This window comes from Anabrus simplex, chromosome 2 (genome assembly GCF_040414725.1).
Source record: "Anabrus simplex isolate iqAnaSimp1 chromosome 2, ASM4041472v1, whole genome shotgun sequence".
NCBI lineage: Eukaryota > Metazoa > Arthropoda > Insecta > Orthoptera > Tettigoniidae > Anabrus > Anabrus simplex.
The window spans coordinates 987,410,438-987,425,788 of NC_090266.1; the positions used below are offsets into that span (position 1 = coordinate 987,410,438).

Here is a 15,351-nt window from a genome sequence, read left to right on the forward strand (position 1 = left end):
GGACGGTCAAAGTACTGAAATATTCTAATGTGATTAAGTAATTCGTGTGCCGAAATAATTATAGTCCATCGTGTGCGCCCAGCAAACAAGTGAAGGGTATTTTCTTTTTTTTATGCTTTATTCCAGGAAACCTGAAGAAACACAATGATATGTACAGCCATGAATGTAAAAATGGCTACATAAAATGCCAGGGTCGCAGGTGAGCCCTATGACGAACAATGGTGTGACTACATAAGGTAATGTGACTTTCCATCTTACTACCTCTTATATCTCGTATCGTGATTTCTAAAAGTGTATTTGCATGGGGATATACGACGCAGTGGTCGCCCTACTAAGTTTTGTAAATGTGAGAGTACGACTAAAAGAGTCATTTGTTTTATTTTCCACTTGGATAAATTTTTGAAGTCTTGCGAGTGCCATATAATGTTGTAAAAGGTTATTGAATAGGGTTCGGAAGTGATATCACGTCCAATGTAGATCGTCATCCGTGTGAGTGTACTGCCTATATTTTGTGATGTCAAAGTAAGATGTTCATTCGACGTAATATTCTTCTGTCTGCAATTTGACGTTAATAATAATCCATGGTTACTCATTTTCAATCGAGTGGAAGCGCGCTGTCGGATAAGAACCTAGGGTGATGAATTTGGTCACGGAGAGAAACGTTTTTATTTAATGCCCATTTTAAACTGTGTCTGACTGACAATAAAAGATCTAGTAGAATGTTTCAGTCATTTCTCGTAAAAATCAAGTTATTAAATACGATATCATTTATGCGAAGTTATTCATGAGTAATGCATTGTGCGATATTATACGTCGGTATTTCTAGTGGGGATTTTATTCCAGTTCTTGGTCGATGATAATTGTGGAGCTGGGAAATAGAGGTCAGTTTTGTGAATCAGGTTGGACCTGTCATTGAAGCCGGGACCCGGAAGCCCGAGGAATGTTTTATATGAGTTGAGATGAGATGTGCGAATCAGGTTAGAGTCCTGTCATTGAAGCCGGGATATGATAACCCGAGGAATATTTTATAATGTTGAGAATGGAAAGAAATCCATAGCGGTATAATTGGCGACGCGTATAATGAGTGTGGGCATCTGGAAGCATATCTGTGCATTTTGTTGGTTAGAATATCGTATTTGTTTAATCATGTCGGCAGAGTTTAAAGGGAGCATTTTGAGAAGTCAGTCAGGTAGAACGAACCGGGTGGTTTATGTAACTGCCAAGCGAGCATGGGGTGAGAGACCTAGGCGGACAGCGGGGATAATAACGGGAATAGGAGTGGAGTTGAGATTGTACTGTATTCTCGGCCAGGGGATATGTTAAAATGCTGGATTTAGTTGAAAATTCATAGCCGGTAATGATCTAAGTATTGTGAAATACTGTAATTGGGGACGTAATGAACATTGGAAACCATGAACTTTGAGTATAAGGAACAGAGTAACCCAATTTCAGGGTTGTCCAAAATATAGAGCGATGGTCGTGATTGATCGGTTTGTCTGCGAGGGGTGTGCAAAATTCAGTGATGACGAGATATGACATCGTAATTATATGGCGAGTTGTTTGGTTTGTACGTAGATTATTAGGATATCCAAGTGTTAATAACGGTTAGGATTAGATTAGATTTTAAAGTGTGATATCACGATACGAGATATATAGCTGGACATGAATGATGTAACAAATTCTTTTCCAGCCAGATAAACATCGCAATATTGAATTCACATCACAGCTGCGTAGAAATTTGTGAGGAAACCAGAGTCCGCGGAGATGAAATTTGTTGTTTGTTAATATTTCGTTAAATCATTTAAATTTATTAAATTATTAAATTCAGTGAAACCGCATTTTGAAATAACTTTAATCAAGCGAATAACTTGGAGATGCATTCTGGAAATTTTAGTTTGTTGTCTGGGGAATATTAAAAATAAAGTAAAGATTAAAGGGACATATCCGAAGGAAATGGATTTTACTGCCACAAAGTTTGTGAGCATTGCTATTGTTGTAATTATTGAACTTTGATTGATTGAGCAGTGAATGTGCTGGGGATAGTAAAGTGGAAACTTTGGTCATCAACCGATGTAACTTAATTGTGTTTAGCCTTCAGCCTAGAAACTTGGATGGTCAGGGGGTCATCAACCTCAGTGACTTAGATTAGGGCCATATGCCATTGTAGCATCATTTCCTTGCGGTCATCATCCACAATGACTTTAAAGTAACTTAAAAGATTAGAGGTCGGTCCATGACATAGACGCAGGTCACATCGATTCAATTAAGGGTCCATGCCGTAGAACCACTGTGTCGCACACACCGATTGGACGGCCTTAATTATACTCAGAGTCCAGAGTTCGTGTTACGAGGGCTGGACCATAACGAATCACTATGATGGTACATGTGATCTCACATGGAAGCCGAATTTAAGGATTTCCAGACTTTCCTTTCTTAAATGATTAATAATTGAGACAATGGTTTCTAGTAAGAATGCCCATCAGGCAGTTATGTTAAAGTCTCACACCAGTGTTCTGACATTTATGTAAAAATGATTGTGGTGTCCAGTGGACACAATTGACTATGACACCGTTGACATAGTAAATTACTTCAGAATTTTCCTGAATAAATAGGAATCCTTTAAATAGACCTTTCATTCCAGTAGATAGATTAGAATTAATGAACCCTACCTTTACCTCAGCAAGTGACGAAGAACCCGAAACGACCCAAGAGACAGATCTCATGAGCTTTGCTGATAGGTAAGGAAGGTAGGTATCCCTCAATATGGACCTAAAGGGTTCAATATGTATTTGTAAATAGTAGTATTCAGTTCTATATTTACTGGAAGTGTCCAGAAACTTTTGTTACATAAATTTTTGAACAGGGTGTGTTGCCTTTTGTTGGTTAGGTATTCTAGAATGTATTTTCTGACTGTTCTGGAAATGGAAGGTTCGCGATCGCCTATTCGAGAATGTAGGTTAAGTTCGCGATTAAAGTTGAAGTTGTGATTGGTGAATCTAGGGGCGATAGAGGGGCTCATGCATTCTGATTGGCTACTCCAAGTCCAGGGTTTACCTTTATAAAGAGCGCGAGGCAACTTTCGTGATGAATTCTGTCGGTCTTGGTCTATCAGTCTGTCTGTGAGCAGGCTATCTGGTTGTCCGAAGTTTTGACGTCGACTCGCTTCCGGAATGGGCCACCTTCGGGTAAGCACTCTTGAATTCCGTTCCGGCTAAAATTTCCGTAATGTTCGGTTGCTATTTCGTATAGGAGTCTGCCCTAGCCTAACCTAGATTCGCCAAATTAATTATTTATGACGCCTTAGCTTTTCAGCTGGGCTTGCATGTTTGTTTTCGAAGCATTCCCGTTTTTTATTTCACTAAATATGTAGATTGTAATTTAATATATTTACCTTGGGGTTTGTCTCTGGTAGTTCAGTGTCACTTGATGTACGCTAGACTTTAGGAGAGTACGTTCACTTCACTGTAAATTGTAATTGCTTTTTACGTTGCTTTTAACCTACTAAATTGCATTGTCCAACAGGACTTGTAACTAGATGTATAGTTGGTTTGAAGTTTGAAACTACCGGGCGAGTTGGCCGTGCGCGTGGAGGCGCGCGGCTGTGAGCTTGCATCCGGGAGATAGTAGGTTCGAATCCCACTATCGGCAGCCCTGAAAATGGTTTTCCGTGGTTTCCCATTTTCACACCAGGCAAATGCTGGGGCTGTACCTTAATTAAGGCCACGGCCGCTTCCTTCCAACTCCTAGGCCTTTCCTATCCCATCGTCGCCATAAGTTGCAAGTTGGTGGATTTTGTTTCGGAATGTACACTGACTGACAGAGCAAATGCAACACCAAGAAGGAGTGGTCATAACTTTATGCCAATTGCAGGGTAGACTGACGTCACTGAGGTATGCTCATGATGTGAAATGCGCCGATGTGCTGCGCATGTAGCGAACGATAAATGGTACACGGCGTTGGCGAATGGCCCACTTCGTACCGTGATTTCTCAGCCGACAGTCATTGTAGAACGTGTTGTCGTGTGCCACAGGACACGTGTATAGCTAAGAATGCCAGGCCGCCGTCAACGGAGGCATTTCCAGCAGACAGACGACTTTACGAGGGGTATGGTGATCGGGCTGAGAAGGGCAGGTTGGTCGCTTCGTCAAATCGCAGCCGATACCCATATGGATGTGTCCACGGTGCAGCGCCTGTGGCGAAGATGGTTGGCGCAGGGACACGTGGCACGTGCGAGGGGTCCAGGCGCAGCCCGAGTGACGTCAGCACGCGAGGATCGGCGCATCCGCCGCCAAGCGGTGGCAGCCCCGCACGCCACGTCAACCGCCATTCTTCAGCATGTGCAAGACACCCTGGCTGTTCCAATATCGACCAGAACAATTTCCCGTCGATTGGTTGAAGGAGGCCTGCACTCCCGGCGTCCGCTCAGAAGACTACCATTGACTCCACAGCATAGACGTGCACGCCTGGCATGGTGCCGGGCTAGAGCGACTTGGATGAGGGAATGGCGGAACGTCGTGTTCTCCGATGAGTCACGCTTCTGTTCTGTCAGTGATAGTCACCGCAGACGAGTGTGGCGTCGGCGTGGACAAAGGTCAAATCCGGCAGTAACTGTGGAGCGCCCTACCGCTAGCCAACGCGGCATCATGGTTTGGGGCGCTATTGCGTATGATTCCACGTCACCTCTAGTGCGTATTCAAGGCACGTTAAATGCCCACCGCTACGTGCAGCATGTGCTGCGGCCGGTGGCACTCCCGTACCTTCAGGGGCTGCCCAGTGCTCTGTTTCAGCAGGATAATGCCCGCCCACACACTGCTCGCATCTCCCAACAGGCTCTACGAGGTGTACAGATGCTTCCGTGGCCAGCGTACTCTCCGGATCTCTCACCAATCGAACACGTGTGGGATCTCATTGGACGCCGTTTGCAAACTCTGCCCCAGCCTCGTACGGACGACCAACTGTGGCAAATGGTTGACAGAGAATGGAGAACCATCCCTCAGGACACCATCCGCACTCTTATTGACTCTGTACCTCGACGTGTTTCAGCGTGCATCGCCGCTCGCGGTGGTCCTTCATCCTACTGAGTCGATGCCGTGCGCATTGTGTAACCTGCATATCGGTTTGAAATAAACATCAATTATTCGTCCGTGCCGTCTCTGTTTTTTCCCCAATTTTCATCCCTTTCGAACCACTCCTTCTTGGTGTTGCATTTGCTCTGTCAGTCAGTGTATTTGTAAAATTTCTTTTGTAAATAATATTTTTCAAATTTAAGGATCACGGCAAATTATTTCGGAAACCGCAACTTAAACCATGTCCATGCCCTCGATAAAGTCCTAGCTCCTTCCACCTTCCTGGTTTATTGTCCACTAGTTGGCCCTACTGATATTTACGTATTATGTTGTTGTTGGCGGATATCCGCGTAGTCCAGCTGATGTTTCGCTGTGTGTGTAGTGTTTTGTGACATTGTGTAGTTGCTCTTAATTCCCCCCCTTATTGTGTTTAGTGCTTTGTTTTTGTGTAACCACTGTAGTAAATGTTACATTTGGTAGCAGAGACAAGCGCTAGGTTGCGGACGACGAAAGGTGAACCGTGATAATGCCTAACCTAAAACTCCGTAAAAGTTGTGATTCGTGTATCGCTTGAAATCTAGAGTCTACCTGTCAGGATGGCTCGCGCTGTTCCTAATCCTTTCCATATGAGGAAAGCTGAACTCGTTTATGAACTTCGTATCCGAAAAATTCATTCAACAGGCAATGTCAGAGATGACACTAGACTGTTGAAACAGTCGCTTAACGTACCTATAACCATACCTGAGTTAAATACAGACGAGTTGCGTGAGTCTTTCGGCTGTGATTAAAGATAGGTTACCTGAATTTAACGCCATTCTTGTGTCCTTTGGTGCTTCTGTGCCCTCGCATGGGCAATTAGCGCGGGTTAACGGGCAGTTACTACATTATCTCGACAGAATTAAGGATTTGTTGTCTCTCGAATTGCCGGGAGTTGAGGGGCAGAAATGTCAGGCCTTACTAGGACAGTTTTCCAGAAATTTCGACAGAATCAGTGGTTTGCTTGAAGGCAGTAAGTTAAACAACACAGTTTGTGATATTCAAGTGTCTATCCCATCTGAAATGAATGAAAGTGTTAATTCTGGTGATGCATCTGTTGCTGCTCAAGTTTGCATTCTGACACCTAGTGCTGGTGTTAGGCCAATTCAGGAGTCTGAGGTGAATAATGCTGCCCTGGGTCTTCTGTTTCATTGTCTGGAACTAGAACATCTGTAAGTCATTCTAATGATATATCTCTTTTGCATGTTGGTACCCGTACAAGTTTTCCTGTGCTACCTGGTAATTCTGTTGAGGCTCAGTGTCTGCCCTCTATTGTTAATCAACCCGGTTCTGATGCAATGGTGCAAAACCACCCCCCTGTCTTAGCGCCACCGGTATCAAGTTGCATAACCTCTACACAACCGGTTAATGCCCAAATGGTCTCAGGTTAGTGAGAACCTTTCTCAAATGAGGTTGTCTGTCCCCGTAACGTTGTAGGATAACGTTAGTCCTAACATATCGTTTACTCCGCCCTTTTCACAAGGGCACCCGAATCAAATGTACGAGGCCTCACTAAACCTTCTGGACTATTCTAAGACTTCCCAAGCACCCCCTACACCTGTTTTCCCCCAGAATTTCTCCAGTCTGCCTCACCCGTTGACCACTGTGTTTAAGGGAGTCTAAATTTTCAGCTAACTCCGTTGATGAAGTTATTTCCTTCCTTCGCTTCCTAACAGAGTTCAAGGATCAGGCAATAGTGTATAATCTCAGTAACGACAACCTATTTCAAATTCTATACCCGCATGTCTCTGGAGCTCTTTCTGAGCATATTGTCAGGGCCATTTGGTAAAGATGGTCTATAGATCAATTTCATGCCCGTGTGCTTGAATATTTCATTCCTGTTCTTGCCCTGTCTGCATTAGTGCAGAAGCACTATTTCAGAGTACATCTCAACGAGTCATTATCTGAATGTGTCCAAGACATTAAGCTCCAAGCTAAGATTTTCCGGCTCCACTATTCAGAGGCTCAGATGGTTGCCAACATAATTGAAGGTCTCGCCCCGAACTACAGATCATATCTGGCTCTTTCACCCCGACCAGCAACGGTCGCCCATTTGGAAGCAATTACAGTGTCTGCTGAAGGCATTCGATATGTTGACCAGCTACGCCTTGCATTAGCCCCACCTCCTATAAGCATGCCCTCTCCTCATGATTCTAAAACCACCCCGTCACCTGCTTCCAACTCGTGTAATCCTCGATCTTGCTTCAATTGTGGCTCCACGGCTCATCTCAACCGGGATTGTCCCAAGGCTGGGACATTACGCAATGCAAAACCTGCCATGGGTAGAGGCCCTTCCACCCATTCTTCTTGCCGTAACTGTGGATCAACTAGGCACTTTTCTATGCAGTGCCCCCGTAACACTTCTGGCTCTGGACCCCCAGACCATAGTAGTGGTAGATGATTAACCGCCAGTTCTGATGGTAAACCCCAAAACATGGCATCTTGTCTTGTCGACTGTACCTTGGTTGATCTACTTAATTCTGAGGCTAATGATTGCTCCCAGTCTGACTCTGGTGTTCATTTCTTGCAATCTTGTAGGATTTCTGCCATACCTTCTTGTAAACTACCATATTTATGCATATCGGTAAATAATGAACCTGTCTGTGAGTTACTAGACTCTGGGAGTAGTGTCAGCTTGATGAGTGAGACCTGGTACGTTTCCATGAAAACTGTTTGCAAGTTACCTACAGTAGAACCCGTGTCCTCAACCTGCCATACTGCTAATTCTAATTTGTTGAACATTGTAGGATCACTAGAGGTCAAGATTAGAGTCCATGATCTCACCTGGAAAATGCCAGTATTAGTGGCAAAGGATTTATCCTGCCAATTCATATTGGGTGCAAGTTTTATTGTTAAAACAGGCATGATTTTGGACCTCCAGTTCAACAGATTCCATTTTAAATTTTGTGCAAGAACCTTTGAGCTGTGTGATCGCTCTCCTATTCTGCCTTGTCACGTTAATGCTTTTCTTGAAGATACTCATGAACCCAAGGCTTTTGATTTTAATTACCCAAAGAGCAGGCCAATCAACTTAAGAAACTCTGCGATAAGTTCCCTGATGTCTTAACCGACAGGTTAGGTATCACCAATGTATTAGAATACAAAATTGAGGTTACGGATAACATACCTGTTCGCTCTCCTCCGTACCGGTTGTCACCTCCCAAAATGAAAGCTCTGAAGGCTACCATTGATCAAATGCTCGCTGACGGAGTGATACGCCCGTCCAAGTCAGTTTATTCTTCCCCCATGTTTCCGGTCCCTAAACCGCAAGGTGGTTATCGGCCTGTAGTTGACTATCGGATGATGAACCGTAAGGCAGTCCTTCAATCTGTCCCCCTTCCTGATTTGCACTCTCGTTTTTCTTGGTTCGCTAATGCAAAAAGTTTCACCACCTACGATTTAAATCTGGCCTATTACCAGATACCTCTTCCCGAAGAATCCAAGCATCTCACAGCATTTGCGACCGATTGGAACCTATCTGAATTTGAGCGTGTCCCTTTTGGGCTAGCGACTGGAGCGGCTGTCCTTACACCGTTACTACATTATGTCTTATTGGACATCAAGTTCGTTTATAATTACCTTGATGATCTCGTAATTTTTAGTGAAACTTTCGAGGAAATTTACTCCATCTCAGCGAAGTGCTTGAAAGACTGCGTAATGCAGATCTAACCCTCAAGGCATCAAAGGTTTCCTTCGCACAACCCCAGATATCCTTCTTAGGACATATTGTGTCGGGGAGGGGTGTCTCAAACGATCAGTCTCGTACTGCCGCCATCCAGAATTTTCCTCCTCCAAAGGACGTCAAGGCTGTAGCCAGATTCATTGGCATGGTTAATTTCTTTCGCAAATTCATTCCCAATTTTACTGAACGTGCAGCCCCATTAAATGCTTTGACAAGAAAGGGTGCTAAATTTGTGTGGGGTGATGTCCAACGCGAAGCCTTCATGGACTTGAAATCTGCCTTATGTAACGCTCCTGTACTGGCTATGCCAGACTTTTCTAAACGCTTCATCCTTCAGACGGACGCCTCTTCCTCAGGCATATCCAGTGTTCTTCAGGAATTTCAAGAAGGGCGTCGTCCTATTTCTTATGCTTCACGTGCCCTGAATCCTGCTGAGCGAAATTATTCCATTTATGAGTTGGAAGCCTTGGCTGTTGTCTTCTCTTTAGAACGCTTCAGAATGTACCTGGAATTTCTTCCTTTCGATCTGGAAACTGACAATCAGGCGTTGAGTTGGGTACTGGCCAAGCCGCGAAGGACCGGTCGTCTAGCACGTTGGGCAGTGCGCATCTCAGCCTTCCAATTTCAAGCCCGCCACATTCGTGGCACTGAAAACGTTGTGGTTGATGGCCTCAGCAGGATGTTCTATCCAGGCAGCTCTGACCCTCAATCAGAGCCAGCAGACTCATCTCCCGAACAAGTATCGGCTTTTGTCAATGCCAAAATTGTAGTCCGAACTAACCTGGTCCCGGCTCTCTTCTAAGATTTTCATGAATCCCCAGTGGGCGGTCATCTGGGCGTTTTCAAAACAAGAGAGAAGATTCGTAACCACTTCATTTGGAAATCCATGCATAGTGAGATCCGTACCCTTGTCAAGTCCTGTAAGATTTGTAATATCAGCAAACCCGCGCCCAATACTCGTCTAGGTCTCTTGGCTTCCAAACAAGCTTCTCGCCCAATGGAAAGACTGTTCATAGACTATATCGGGCCCTTCCCGAGATCTCGGAATGGTCATCATTTCATACTTGTGTGTGTTGACGCCTTTTCGCGTTTTACGTGGCTGTTCCCCACTCGGATGGCTAACGCCAACACCACCATCTCGTGCTTGAAACAGATATTCGCCTCGTTTGCGCCCTCTTAATTTTTGGTGATAATGCAAGAGCCTTTACTTCTGCCCAGTTCCGGAATTTCTGTCTTGATCTATCCATTGCTCATGTAACCACCATCCCGTATTACCCAAAGCCAAATTATGCTGAGAGAGTGAATCGTAACCTGCTATCTGCCCTCATCGCTTATCACTCCTCAGACCACTCCAAGTGGGATTTCTCATTAAATTGGTTGTCATTTGCATTTAACACTGCTGTCCATGAAAGCCACAAGCAAACCCCTGTTTCGTTAATGTTGGCTTTTACCCCAAATTCTCTATCTAACCTATGGTCAATTAATGATCTTCTGCCCGACGATGCCAGCCCAGAAAAGATCCAAGCTAATTGGCATAGTGGTCGAAAGAACTTGAAGGTTTATTATGCTAAGGTCCAGCGTAATTACAACCACGGGTGAAGACCGCACGATCTCTCTGTGGGTGACCAGGTGTTTATTAAAACACACCCCGTCAGTAGTGCTGCGGACCATGTTATCAGTAAGTTGGCCCCCAGATTTTGAGGTCCCTGCACCATCTTGAAGTTCCTCACCCCGGTGACATTATTGGTGAGCGATCCCGAAAGGAAAATGATCAGCAGAGTCCACCTCTCCTAGAATAAAGGTACCTTAAGTCTGGTAGAGAGGGGTAAATAACATTGTTGGTGACCATGTAGAGTTACTTATATGATAATAATAAGTTTTATTGTAAGGCGAATACTTTAGGTATCCTCTACTGTAATAGATTTAGTATTATAAGTTAGGTAGGTTTTAGTTTAGGGTCACTCCTTGGAATTTATTCCCCTTACTTTCAGGTTTAAGGTAAACTCCTATAGTTTCCTTCCACCCCACCATAATCTTGTCAAATGAATTATGCATAGCAGTGCTTACCCCGGGGCTAGTGCCCTAATATCCCTGGTGTGCGAGGGAGAGTCCCTACTGCATACTCATTAAGCCTCCCTTTGGGTGACTGCGCAAGATCTTTGACCCCAGCAGCATACTTTCCTTAAATATTCCCCTGTCTGCTGCGGTTTGTTTATGTTACAGTGGCTGCAGTGACCAGCTTCTTCTGCCGACAACCTGGAGTGCCAAGTTGGAAGGCACACTGTGCCTTGGGCGCTAACATGCCGCACTACGATCCTGTGACAAACATCCTAGTGGAGGCAGTCGGACTGGACGGTGTCTCACCCATCTGCTTATCTGGTGCAAGATACCACTGGACTGCAATTACATAGCTACCTGGGTCGGACTGAAGTTGAATGGAGGCTGGCGGCAAACAGCCGTGCCGACAGCTGCATCATCAGCGAGAACCTGTGGCCTAGCTGTGCTTAGACTGGTGTGGAAAAGTGGTGCAAAATATTTAGTCTGTAATCTCGCCTATAAGGAGGTTTTGAATGTTGTTTAGCAACAAGTGAGAAGTTTCTGGATGACTAACATTTGGCAGAAAGAAAGTTTGTACATCCTTGGTGGTCAGAGTACAAATTGTCTAAACAATTGCAAAAGGTTCAGAAGGTGTTTTGAAGATGTAATGTTACTATCCAAGTAGATTTTTGTGATATTTATTAAATAGGTGGATCTATGAACACCATTATTTTTGAAAATTATGTGGCAGTTTGGTTTTTTTTGCTTTGATTACTTAGAAAGTCAACTTCAAGAAATCGTGTGTGTTAGAGTAATGTATCTTTACTGTCTGTACTGTGTGAGAACGTTTTATCGCTTTATCCCCAGTGAAAATATGCTAATGGTCGAGCGTGGCTCGACTTTCGGGGGGAGGAAGATGTCACAGGTGAACAATATAGTGGAAGTGGAAAATGTTTATTGAAGACTTTATTTGTAAAGTGTGGTGATTTGTTTTATTTGTATGCCATGTAATGACCTAACCTGTACAGTGTAATGTTTGGTAACATATGTATTTGTAAATAGTAGTATTCAGTTCTATATTTACTGGAAGTATCCAGAAACTTTTGTTACATAAATTTTTGAACAGGGTGTGTTGCCTTTTGTTGGTTAGGTATTCTAGAATGTATTTTCTGACTGTTTTGGAAATGGAAGGTTCGCGATCGCGTATTCAAGAATGTAGGTTAAGTTCGCAACTAAAGGTGGAGTTGTGATTGGTGAATCTAGGGGCGATAGAGGGGCTCATGCATTCTGATTGGCTACTCCAAGTCCAGGGTTTACCTTTATAAAGAGCGCGAGGCAACTTTCGTGATGAATTCTGTCGGTCTAGGTCTATCTGTCTGTCTGTGAGCAGGCTGTCTGGTTGTCCAAACTTTTGACGTTGCCTCGCTTCCGGGATGGGCCACCTTTGGGTAAGCACTCTTGAATTCCGTTCCGGTTAAAATTTCCGTAATGTTCGGTTGCTATTTCATATAGGAGTCTGCCCTAGCCTAACCTAGATTCGCCAAATTAATTATTTATGATGCCTTAGCTTTTCAGCTGGGCCTGCCTGTTTGTTTTCGATGCATTCCCATTTCTTATTTCACTAAATATGTGGATTGTAATTTAATATATTTACCTTGGGGTTTGCCTCTGGTAGTTCAGTGTCACTTGATGTACGCTAGACTTTAGGAGAGTACGTTCACTTCACTGTAAATTGTAATTGCTTTTTACGTTGCTTTTAACCTACTAAATTGCATTGTCCAACTGGACTTGTAACTAGATGTATAGTTGGTTTGAAGTTTGAAACTTTTAGCGAAGCCATTATCAAAGAACCTCTAAGATATGTGTATCACGGAGCTTATAGTTCGTAAGTTGCAAGTTGGTGGATTTTGTTTCGGAATGTATTTGTAAAATTTCTTTTGTAAATAATATTTTTCAAATTTAAGGATCACGGCAAATTATTTCGGAAACCGCAACCTAAACCATGTCCATGCCCTCGATAAAGTCCTAGCTCCTTCCACCTTCCTGGTTTATTGTCCACTAGTTGGCCCTACTGATATTTACGTATTATGTTGTTGTTGGCTGATATCCGCGTAGTCCAGCTGATGTTTCGCTGTGTGTGTAGTGTTTTGTGACATTGTGTAGTTGCTCTTGCTTCCCCCCCTTATTGTGTTTAGTGCTTTGTTTTTGTGTAACCACTGTAGTAAACGTTACACATTTCATCATACCATTGCCTACTGTCCATCTCACAACATTATCAAGGTCTTTTTGCAGTTGTTCACAATCTTGTAACTTATTTATTACTCTGTAAAGAATAACATCATCTGCAAAATGCCTTATCTCTGATTCCACTTCTTTACACATGTCACTGATGTACATAAGGAAACATAAACTTCCAATAATACTACCTTGAGGAATTCCCCTCTTAATTATGACAGGGACAGATAAAGCTTCACCTACTCTAATTCTCTGAGTTCTATTTTCTAGAAACAAAGTCACCCATTCAGTCACTCTTTTGTCAAGTCCAACTGCACTCATTTTTGCCAGTAGTCTCCCATGATCTACCCTATCAAATGTCTTAGACAGGTCAGTCATGATAAAGTCCAATTGATCTCCTGAATCCAGGATATCTGCTATATCTTGCGGGAATCCTGCAAGTTGGGGTTCAGTGGAATAACCTTTACTAAACCCAAACTGCCTTCTATCAAACCAGTTATTAATTTTGCAAACATGTCTTATATAAACAGAAAGAATGCTTTCCCAAAGCTTACATGTAATGCATGTCAAACTGACTGGCCTGAAATTTTCAGCTTTATGCCTATCACCCTTTCCTTTATATACAGGGGCTACTATAGCAACTCTCTATTCATTTGGGAAAGTTCCTTCATGCAAACAATAATCAGACAAGTACTTCAGATATGGTACTATATCCCAACCCATTGTCTTTAGTATATCCCCCAAAACCTTATCAATTCCAGCTGCTTTTCTAGTTTTCAACTTTTGTATCTTACTGTAAATGTCATTGCTGTCATAGGTAAATTTGAATACTTCTTTAGTGTTAGTCACCTCCTCTGTCTGGACATTATCCTTGTAACCAACAATCTTTACATACTGCTGACTGAAGATCCTTGCATACACATTCCCCTTGTTCATTAATGATTCCTGGAATGCCCTTCGTGGAACCTCTTTCTGTCTTAAAGTACCTATACATACTCTTCTATTTTTCACTAAAATTTGTATGGCCACCAATTATGCTTGCCATCATGTTATCCTTAGCTGACTTCTTTGCTAGATTCAATTTCCTAGTAAGTTCCTTCATTTTATCCTTCCTTCCACAGCCATTTCTAACTCTATTTTTTTCCAACCTGCACCTCCTTCATAGTCTCTTTACTTCTCTGTTATAATATAGTGGATCTTTACCATTCCTTACCACCTTTAAAGGTACAAACATATTTTCACATTCCTCAACAATTGCGTTAAACCCATCCCAGAGTCTGTTTACATTTTTATTTACCGTTTTCCATCGATCATAGTTACTTATTAGAAACTCCCTCATGCCTGTTTTATCAGCCATATGGTACTGCCTAATAGTCCTAATTTTAATATCTTCCTTTTTTCACATTTATTTTTAATTACCACAAAAAACAGCTTCGTGATCACTAATACCATCTATTACTTCGGTTTCTCTATAGAGCTCATCTGGTTTTACCAGCAACACATCCAGAATATTCTTCCCTCTAGTTGGTTCCATCACTCTCTGAATCAGGTGCCCTTTCCATATTAACTTATTTGCCGTTTGTTGGTCATGCTTCCTGTCGTTCGCATTACCTTCCCAATTGACATTTGGTAAATTGAGATCACCCGCTACAATCACGTTCCTTTCCTTATTATTTCCCACGTAGCTGATTATCTCATCAAATAATTGTGAATCAGCATCTGCGCTACCCTTTCCAAAGACATCAAGTTGCCTATTATTTATAGAGATGAACCTTACCCCTAGAATTTCATGTTTGTCATCTTTAAATTTTTCGTAGCTTACAAATTCTTCTTTCACCAGAATGAATACTCCCCCTCCTACCATTCCTATCCTATCTCCGTAATGGTGTCCGACTCGTTGGCTGAACGGTCAGCGTACTGGCCTTCGGTTCAGAGGGCCCCGAGTTCGATTCCCGGCCAGGTCGGGTATTTTAACATTAATGGGTTAATTCCAATGGCACCGGGGCTGGCTGTGTGTGTTGTCTTCATCATCATTTCATCCTCATCATGAGGCGCAGGTCGCCTATGGGTGTCAAATGAAAAGACCTGCACCTGGCGAGCCGAACCCGTCTTGGGATATCCCGGCACTAAAAGCCGTACGACATTTCATTTCTGTAATGCTAGTTGGGTTTAGAGGATAGAGGAGGGAACTAATAATGGCAAAATACTGAAACTTACCTATGGGCTGATTCCAAGTAGGAAAAAGGTATAGTTTAAAATAAAACGCAACAATTTGTTTTTATGATAAAACATGAA

General features: G+C 43.0%; 1 protein-coding gene across 2 annotated transcripts in view; it reads left to right on the forward strand.

Annotated features, from left to right (window-relative positions):
- Positions 1 to 15,351, forward strand: part of LOC136863754 (constitutive coactivator of peroxisome proliferator-activated receptor gamma) — a 1,011,420-nt gene that overhangs the window by 32,603 nt on the left and 963,466 nt on the right. Inside the window, exon 1 of one of the 2 annotated variants that reach the window (XM_068226360.1) lies at positions 5,448 to 5,579. The exons of the other annotated variant lie outside the window; for it this stretch is intronic. The gene's annotated coding sequence lies outside the window, so the exon portion shown is untranslated. Of the gene's footprint in view, positions 1 to 5,447; positions 5,580 to 15,351 lie in introns of those variants that run through there. 2 annotated transcript variants of the gene reach the window in all.